A 10217-nucleotide genomic window follows, 5' to 3' on the forward strand; every position below is an offset into this window, starting at 1 on the left:
TTACTTGAGATTAGAACTCATGCTAGCATGATTTGAAATTTCGTGCATAAACAAATGATCAAATCTTTTGTTAATATATTACGTTTTTTCGATAAAATCAATAGACACGCACTAAAATGCACATAATAACAAATCGAAATCTGTTATATTTGCTAAGCTTTGTGTGCGGAAACCAATGGTCAACGGTTCTAAAATGACGTAAAGTCCCCCCAACTATGGCGACCCCCCAAAGGCCCTAATCCACCACCTGATGTTTTGAATCCACCTTGATCACAACAAAGTTTTCAACTGGATGACAGCGGTAATGCACACATGTGTAGAAGCGAGACAGATATAAGAATTCAGCAGGCACATGCACAGCGCGCGTCATAATTTTATGCGCGAAAATCTTAAAATTTAAGTTATTCATGACAAATTGTAACGACGTTTTCATACTCTGACGATTTTTTACGAAAGATATGTAAAAACTTAATGTAGTGCATTTAAATTTAGAGCAATATCATTAGCAGAACATAACATTTTGATATTTGTTTGTAAATTCAGATCCTAAGAGCTACTACTTTTTTGAACAATAAGTGTAGAAACACAAATTTTGTCTGAGTCCAGAACAGCAACAGGGAAGATGTCGTACCCTGAGTGTGGAGATGTGTGTGTGTGTATGTGGTGAACGTTGCCGCGTCAAGCGTGCTGTAGGATACAATGCGTGTAGGAGGGGGTAAAATCGCTTGGCTCATTGAAAATACAGGCAAAGTTGGCTACGGATTGTATGGAAAATGTTGCGCGTTCAATCCGATTGCCATGCGATTGTCCTGGGGGTGGTTGCTGAAATCCGGCTGGGACGAACCTGTACCGCAACAAATCTACAAAAAATGGAAAGCAATTCAAGGTGATTGGCAAGCTTTAGCTGAATATAAAACTAATCGATATGTACTATTACCACATTCAAAGGTAGAATTTCACACTTTCACCGATGCCTCCGAAGCTGCCTACGGAGCATGCACCTACGTACGCTGCGAGACCGCGAAGGGAGAAGTGCAAATCAGCCTGCTAGCGTCGAAATCTCGCGTTGCACCTTTGAAGCGCGTCACACTGCCGAGACTGGAACTTAGTGCAGCTGTCCTGGGAGCGCACCTTCACCATCGCGTCAAGAATGCAATGCAGATTGCTTCTGCCGAATCCATCTTCTGGTCCGGTTCAACTGTAACCCTGAAATGGATTGCTTTACCACCCAACACTTGGAAGACGTTTGTAGCGAATCGAGTTGCGGAAGTGCAACATTTTTCGCATCCACGGCAATGGCGGCACGTTCCAGGTACCTGCAACCCTGCTTATCTGGTCTCCCGAGGCATGTCCGCAACACACTTCAAGCAAAGCACGCTTTGGACATCCGGCCCAGACTGGCTAGCGCATCCTTCATTATCCTGGCCCAGCACAAACCCGGAACCGGTAGACGATATGGACTTACCCGGCGCTCTAGCACCAATCGAACACGACATCGAACATGAAAAATGTATGGGATTTGACATGTTTGTCTTGTTTGTTTGTTTGTGTCTGACAGTGCACCTCCATATGATTATATGGGTTTGTTCAACTCGGATGTCGTGTTCGATTGGTGCCAGAGCGCAGCCTTAGAAACACGTCAGGTGAGTGCTACTTTCATATGTGCACAATCTCATCCATGGTTCGATATCTCATCCTCCTACACTAGAATAGTACGCATTATAGCCTACTGCATACGTTTTGCGTGCAACACGAAGCAGAAAGCACGAACGCAACAGCTAGTGTCGCATGCTAAAGTACCAACAACAATCACAGCCGAGTATGTGGAAGCAGCAAAAATACCACTATGTAAACTAGCACAACAAGATGCCTTCTCTGTGGAAATTAAGCAACTGATAAAAGGGGAAGCCTTGCCAAAGCAATCGGCCTTACGAAATCAAGCTAAACATCCTGCGGTAATACCCAAACACCACACTTTTACCCGGCTATTAGCAGAGCACTTCCACGAGGAACGAAAACATACCAGCGGAAGGCTACTACTATCACAAATCAGGGAGCAGTATTGGCCCTTGGACGGACGTCGATTGGTGAAAGGCATCGTGCGGAACTGTTTCCGATGTATTCGTCATGATCCGGCATTGGTGCAGCAGCCAATTGGGCAACTGCCGTCATCCCGCATCACACTTAGCCGGCGTTTTTCCATCACTGGGGAGCACTACGCCGGCCCGTTCTTTTTGAAGCCTGTGCATCGCAAGGCCGCAGCCGCCAAGAGCAATCTTTGTGTATTCGTGTGCTTCTCCACGAAAACGGTTCACCTGGAACTGGTAGGAGATTTGACAACCGCAGGATTTTTGGCAGCCCTAAGACGCTTCACGTCACGGCGTGGATTACCAGCGACGGCAAAGACGGCAAAGAAACATCTCTACCGACATCTAGGTAACACCCGGTTGTCGTATAAAAGATACTGTACCATACTTTAGCAGATAGAAGCTGCATTGAATTTCCGGCCGTTATTACCATTATCCGACGATCCGAATGAGTTAGCCGCCCTCACGCCAGCACACTTCTTATTCGGAACATCGATGTATGCCGTTCCGGAACTGGACTACACACAGTTGAAAGCATGCACATTAGAGAAATCTTCGTCCAAAAACAGTGATAGATACACGAGCTGCGTTCATATTATTTTACATACATACATACATACATATATATATATATATATATATATATATATATATATATATATATATATATATATATATATATATATATATATATATATATATATATATATATATATATATATATATGTCGGACAAATCGATAGGACCACTTATCAATTTATTATTCCCTTATCATATTTCATGTTTTAAAGTGAATCAATCTTTACCAAATTTTCATAGGTAATGAAATGTGATAAGTGAATAAAACATTATTAAGTGGTCCTATTGATTTGTCCGACACTATATATATATATATATATATATATATAATATATATATATATATATATATATATATATATATATATATATATATATATATATATATATATATATATATATATATATATATATATATATATATATATATATATATATATATATATAACATTACTGCCTCCACCAACAACACTGCAGTCTCGACGTCACCTCCTCGATCATCACAGCAGCAATAGCAACACTACTTACACACTCGCACTCTAAATCTCCATTAAAATTTTATTATCAAAACACTCGTCAAGCCTCCAGAAAGCTCGTTGGAGCAAAAGTTTTCACTCGTTCTGTTGAAAAGTGATATTCAAATTTGGTTATAAAAATGCTATAAGACCACCTGGATTACATAAACTTTTTATTATTATTATTATTATTATTATTTATTAATCTTCAACGGGCCGTATGGCCTAATTCAGATGTAACAGTTCAATAAAAAAAAAGAAAAAAATACATAGCAAAAACAAGATTTGCATCGCAATTCACTGCGGCCACGGCAAAAGCCGGAGACGTTCCTTGAAGCACTGAGTTGAGATGTCGAAGTCGAAGCAATCCGAGACAGTGTTGAAGACAGCCGACATGCGGAACATAGGGTCTGACCGACCAGCACTGGAACGGGGTTGAGCGAGCCGTAGAGTTTCTCTAGACCTAAGTGTTCGGGATGGTGCATAGATATCGACTCGATGCAACAATGGCGATGAGTCGATAGAGCCATTTAGCAATCCAGCGATGAAAGAACACTGTGCATTGCGTCTTCTAACCGAAAGAGGTTCAAGGCCTAGAAGACGGCACCGCGCAGCATACGGAGGAAGATTATTGCGATCCTGCCAGGGAAGTAGGCGTAGGGCATATCTCGTGAGCTTACGTTGAATCGCCTCAAGTCGAGCAATTGAAGAAGCGGTAGTTGGGCTCCAGACTACGCACGAATATTCCAGAACCGAACGAACGATACAGTTGTACACAGCTTTGATGCACATGGGGTTGCGGAATTCATTAGTTGTCCGGATAACCACGCCAAGTAATTGATTTCCTCTGGCTACAACGTCATCGATATGCTGTTTAAAGTTCAAACTAGAGTCAAGCAGAACGCCCAGGTCTTTGGCATGATTCTGTCGATTAACTGCAGTGCCGTCCATGAAGTAGGTCCCAGTCACTGGGCTCCTGCATCGACTAAACGACACACAGTAGCATTTCTCGATGCAGATAGTCAGTCCATTACGCTTGCACCACGAACAGAAAATTTCGATGCAGTCTTGCAGGAATGTACAATCACCTGTGTTGTGAATAGGCGCAAAAATTTTTCCGTCGTCGGCAAACAGACTGATACTGTCGAGAGGTAAAGCGAGGGTAACATCATTGATAAACAATATGAAGAGAAGCGGGCCAATATTGCTTCCTTGTGGCACACCCGAGCTGCTGACTATTTCTTTGGACATGTGCTTATCAATTTTCACGATGTATGTGCGATTAATTAGGTACGACTTTAGCCACTGTACGAGCGGGCTGGGAACTTCTAGCTTATCGAGTTTAGCGAGAAGAATTGCGTGCGGAAGAGAGTCGAATGCTGCTTTTAGATCTGTATAAATTGCATCGACTTGAGCTCCGGCATCAATTTGACTAGTGCAATAGGTTACAAATTCAACCAGGTTCGTGGTAGTCGACTTTTTTGGCACGAATCCATGTTGATACGAGCTTAGGTAGCTGCGGCATGCATGTAGCAGATTTTTGTATATCACTAGTTCGAACACCTTGGAAATGGTACACAAAGATGTAATACCCCGGTAGTTGATGGCATCTGTCCTGTCGCCCTTTTTGTAAATAGGAACCATCCAAGATTTCCTCCATGTTTTGGGAAAGTAGCCATTGGCTAGCGATGCATTGAACAATTTTGCAAGGATAGGTGCTACTGTCGTTTGACAGCGTTTCAGTACGGTAGAAGGAATTCCGTCGGGTCCAGGAGCGAAGGAAGGCTTTAGTTGTGCTAGGGCAGATAAAACGATCTCACTGTCGATGAAAGGAGTGCTCATGTTAATTGCGCCAGCCGGAGTGTTGACGAGAGCAGCATCAATGGTATCGGTATCATTCATGGCTGGTGAAAAGCAATCTGCGAAGCGATCCGCGAAGAGATTGCTCATTTCATTAGTGTTGGCACTTGTTGCTCCTTTGTACGTAATGGATTTCGGTGTATGCGTGGATTTTGTTTTGCTGTTGTAGAAGCGCCAAAACGAGTCAGGCCACCTGCAGAGGTTACGTTGAATTTTACTCAAATATCTGCCATATCGAAACCTGTTATAGCTGCAGTATAAAGAGTGCGTGTCAAAGTAGATCGAGCGAGATCTTTGGCAGCGGCGCGTTTGGTAGTGACGATAAGCAGCTCTTTTTACACGTTTGAGTCGTTTGAGTGTGCGGTCGCCCAGGGGGGGTTAGGTTTAGGACGCTGAACTGGGACGCATACAACAAAGGCTTGCAGCATGAAGGACGAGAATGAACATACTGCTTCGTCAAGTGAAATAAAATTGGAACAGTGAAAGCTATTGTTAAACATTGATATCATGTCGTTCAGTTTCACATAGTCAGCTTTAGCAAAGTTATAACGATAAAATGCGGTTGTCGTCGAGTTTTGTCGAGCCGTCAAACTGCGTCGGGTCGACGAGTTAATACGTATATTGAAGTCAAACGCCGGATGGTAGGAGTCAAGAGGTACAAGCGGAACAACACTTGGAAAGACAGGCGAACACAATTTAGCTGCAGCATTGTTAGCGTAGAGCAGGTCAAGCATGCATCCGTGCGAATTATTGATGTGATTAAGTTGCACTAATCCGTTAAATTTAAATCCATCCACAAAGGTGTTGTTGGCCAGTGAGCGCGCAGTTGGTTCATAGTGCGTGATTGATGAGTATGCTGGCGAGGACGAAGGATCAGCTGTGGACTAGCTTATGCTAGGCTGATTGAAATCGCCAATAACAAACAGCAGATCCGATGGCTTCAGTGTGAGAGTATAGCTGCTGATACAATCATGTAGAGAGCGAAGAGTCGATATCTCGGAGCTAAGCTGCGGTGGAATGTATACTACCATGACGTACAGATGTGCGTTATTGCAGGCGACGCGCACACAAATATACTCAAGAGACCGATCACGGGAAGGTAATTCTATCGACTCGTAAGCGTTAGAAACGGCTAGCAAAACACCACCACCGCGAGAGCTAGAGCCGCTGAGAGAGCGATCACAGCGGTAAACAGAGAAGTTGTTGTTGAAGAGAAGAGCAGATGGAATGTTGTCAACAAGCCAAGTTTCCGTGAGGGCGATGAAGTCGAAGTCAGCCTCCGATACAGCTAGGTGAAATTCTTTTGTTTTAGTACGCAAACCTCTAACGTTTTGATAATAGCACCTTAAATACTTTGCGGTAGCGTTGTCATTGTGGAGGTTGGATAAAGCGGGTATACGGTAAGTCAATTGAGCTGCGTTGTCAGAGCATGAGGCTTGGCGTGTTTGTTGCGTGCAATGAGCGGAACTTCGTCTAGTTGAGAAAAAAGCGATCGATTGTAGACTGGTGCAGGTGCGGAGATGAAGCGCGGAGGTTTTGGGGCGGTCCAGAAACAAGTGTTGAGTTTGGTGCTTCCAGGGTATCATTCACCGGGGGGTGACACTGTTGTGATGATGTTGTTTCAGGACCAGGTGGAGTAGACGTGCGTGCTGCTAAACGGTGAGTCGTTGGTGTGCGTGAGGTGTAGCGGTGATCAGTACTAGTAGCTGGTGTGCGTGTTGTAAAGCGGTTTCGGGTGGCTAAAGGAGATGAGGTTTGGTGGTCGTGTTGACGGGATGGAAAAAACTCACGTACACCGATACCGACGGGCCAAGTGGTTGGTGGAGTGCCGCATCTCGAAGGATAGCCGGGACTCTCACTTTGAATGAAAGCCAATTCATGCTGTCCACACTAACCCCTCTTCTCAGCAGGCAATACGCTATAACGTCATTGGTGGCTAAGCGACGCTTTACAGAAGCGACCACTTGTTCCACAGTGACGGCCGTTGATAAGCGGGATAGGCGGATCCAGATCCTATCTGTGAATGGCTCACGAGGTGCAGCTTGAAGCGGTGATGATAACGGATCGGTTCCCACCAGTTCATGCGGTTGTGTAGGTGTCGGCTGGACGGCAATCGTGGTATTGGTGTATGCGTTTGGCGATGACGCGGCACAAAGGATGTTACCGCGACTGTTTACAATTCTGTTTACACCAGGAGATGCCGAATCCTCGATTACGCGCCTCCGCTTTCTACCAGTAACCGGTCGAGGATCAGGATTCCGAATGTGAGGCGTGGATGCAGTTTGAAGGAGGGTAAAACCACTGCGAACTTCGGCGACAATAGGCTCAACGAGCTTGCCGATAGCTGCTACAGCTGAGGTGAGGGCGGCTTGGAAACCGACCTGGGCGCCTATTTCTTTTACCGAACGGCAGCGCGGATTTTTAAGAATGTTAGTGCAGCCAATGCAGCTCCAGTGCAGGTCGACATTGGACAATACTGCGTCAATCAGCTCGGGGGGCAATTTGCAACAGCCGCGGTGGAACGTAGCGTCACAATATGCACAACTGATGATGCAGCCGGTGGCCTTTAGCGGTTCAGTACACGAGAAGCAAATAGCCGCCATCGCGAAATCACGCGTAATCACAGCACAACACTGCTAAGCCGAGCAGGAAAAAACAGCAGGAAACCACAGTTGCGGTGCAACTAAACAATTCGCTAACACGCAACGATGATGTGAAGCAGTTTAATAGTCCGCAGAATAGGCAACAATGCGATGCGACGCAGAAAACACAAGAAAATTACTGAAAAATCACGGAGCGCGACGAAAGTGCGGCCGAACAGTTAAACGTCAAACGTCGTTTTTTTTCAAACGTCGTTCACTTTGATTCCAGATTCGATCACCTGATTTCTTTAATGCACCTTGGGATAAATGTAAACAAACCCGTGTTTTCGAGCAGGTACTCGAATCTAATTCTAGCTTTTAGGCTAAAATTTTCTAGACTGAAAATCGTAGGCTAGTTTTTTGTGTGGTTTTGTATGGATTGTTTACATGATTTCAGCCTCCAACTGTCAAACTCCATACAAAAAAACTGACTAGAATCGTGAAGGCCCCCAGTTCCAGGTCAAGCTGCCGTCATCTGCCCTCGTAAGGAGGTATGGGGGAGGACAATCCACCCAGGATTTTACATATAGCAAACCTGGTGAACGATCGCTGCACCCGCTCGATACGTTCCACGTGGGTTCGAGCTGTAGGGGACCAGACTACTGTGCAGTACTCCAAAATCGATCTGACCAGAGAGCAGAACAGAGTCTTCAGGCACATTGGGTCGGAGAAGTTGCAAGCAATTTTCTTTAGGAGACCCAATGTTTTCCGCGCCTGATTGACAACTGAGTCAATGTGGTGGCTGAAGGTGAGGCCTCTGTCAAGCAAGACACCGAGGTCTTTTACGACACAAACACGATTGACTTGCACAGAATTTAGGACGTACGAGTAAGTGATTAGAAACTGTGAGCGACTAAACGAAATGACGTTACACTTATCAGGACATAATGTGAGGGAATTACTAGAACACCAAGACGAAAAACGATCAAGAATATTTTGTAGGGAAATGCAATCACTAGGAGACGAAACTGGGAGAAAGATTTTGAGGTCGTCTGCGTAGCAGAAAAAACACTCAGGAGGAAGGATGGTACGGACATCATTAATAAAAATTATGAACAGCAAAGGACTTAGGACACTACCTTGCGGTACGCCTGCACTACATGAAAAGGGAGTCGAAAACATATCATTAAATTTAACACTATAGGAACGATCAAATAGAAAAGAACGTAACCAAGATACAAAAAGATTATTGACGTCAAGTTGTGAAATTTTATTTAGAAGTAAGGAATGAGGAATACGATCAAATGCAGATTTGAAGTCAGTATAAATAGTATCAACTTGTTTAACTGACTCTAACTGGGATGATACGAAAGAGGTGAAGGACATAAGGTTAGTTGTTGTAGAACGGTTAGGAATAAAGCCATGTTGCTGAGGGATAATAGTAGAAGAGGTGAGTTTAAACACATAGGTATGGATAATGTTGTGTCCGCACAGATGAAACAAGAGACGGTGTTTACGGCACAAACAGAACATGTGTATATTTACTCCTATCTTTGGTATGGATAATACAATAACACGTATATAAATAGAAACGCACACACACACGCAATGCGGGGAGAGGACGACTGGTCCTTCTCGCGCCGCGATCCTCACTGAGGACGTCACCGGATGACAGCCCTGCTGTCAACGGCGAGCCCTCAGGATGAGGCAGCGGTCTGTCCACAACAGATAATATGCTCAAATACCTTGGTTAATGCGCATTGTATTGAGATGCCACGGTAATTGGAAATGACAGACGGGTTACCTTTTTTGTGAATGGGAACTAGCCATGCTCGCTTCCACAATAAAGAGAATGAAGACGAGGACAAAGATAGGTTAAACAATTTTACCAATAGAGGGACGAATAGAAAAGGTAACTTTTTTAAAATCGAGGCTGGTATTCCATCCGGTCCAGGGGAGAAGGATGGCTTAAGTTTTTTAAGAGCTTCAGAGACTGTATTAACATTGACAATACCCTCAGCCCATGCGACGGAGTTTAAACCAGGCCATATGCCCTCAGACTCTGTCAAAAGTTGACTCTCCGGTCTAGACAGACCATTGGCGAAATGCTCAGCGAATAGGGAACAGGTGTCAGCAGCATTGTCCGTAGTGACCGAACCGAGCGACATGGAAGTAGGAAGGGAAGAGGGATTACGACGCTTCTTGGCATAAGACCAAAAAAGTTTAGGATTACGGTATAACATGCATTGAAGCCTGTTGCGTACGACCTCATTATGAAGTAAAAGCATTCATGCGGATGTAGCGAAGTAGCACACTTCAAGATAAAACACCTCAATTTAAAACAAAGTTCAAGCAAAACACGCCTCAAGCAATAGCGCGCGCTTCAGAAACGCAACAAACATAAACAGGTAGTCAACTGTTCTCACGGTTCAAACGAGGAAGTAACTTACGCAATTCATAATACATGTCACATGTCGCATTAAATATAAATAAAACTTGTTATCAAAATAGTCATAGTTACAGTTAGCTGACCTATATGCGGTCAGGAACTAAATAGCATATAAGAGATGAAAACCTAAATAAAGTAAGCGCATT

The sequence above is a fragment of the Anopheles gambiae genome, chromosome 3 (assembly GCF_943734735.2).
Source record: "Anopheles gambiae chromosome 3, idAnoGambNW_F1_1, whole genome shotgun sequence".
Classification (NCBI taxonomy): domain Eukaryota; kingdom Metazoa; phylum Arthropoda; class Insecta; order Diptera; family Culicidae; genus Anopheles; species Anopheles gambiae.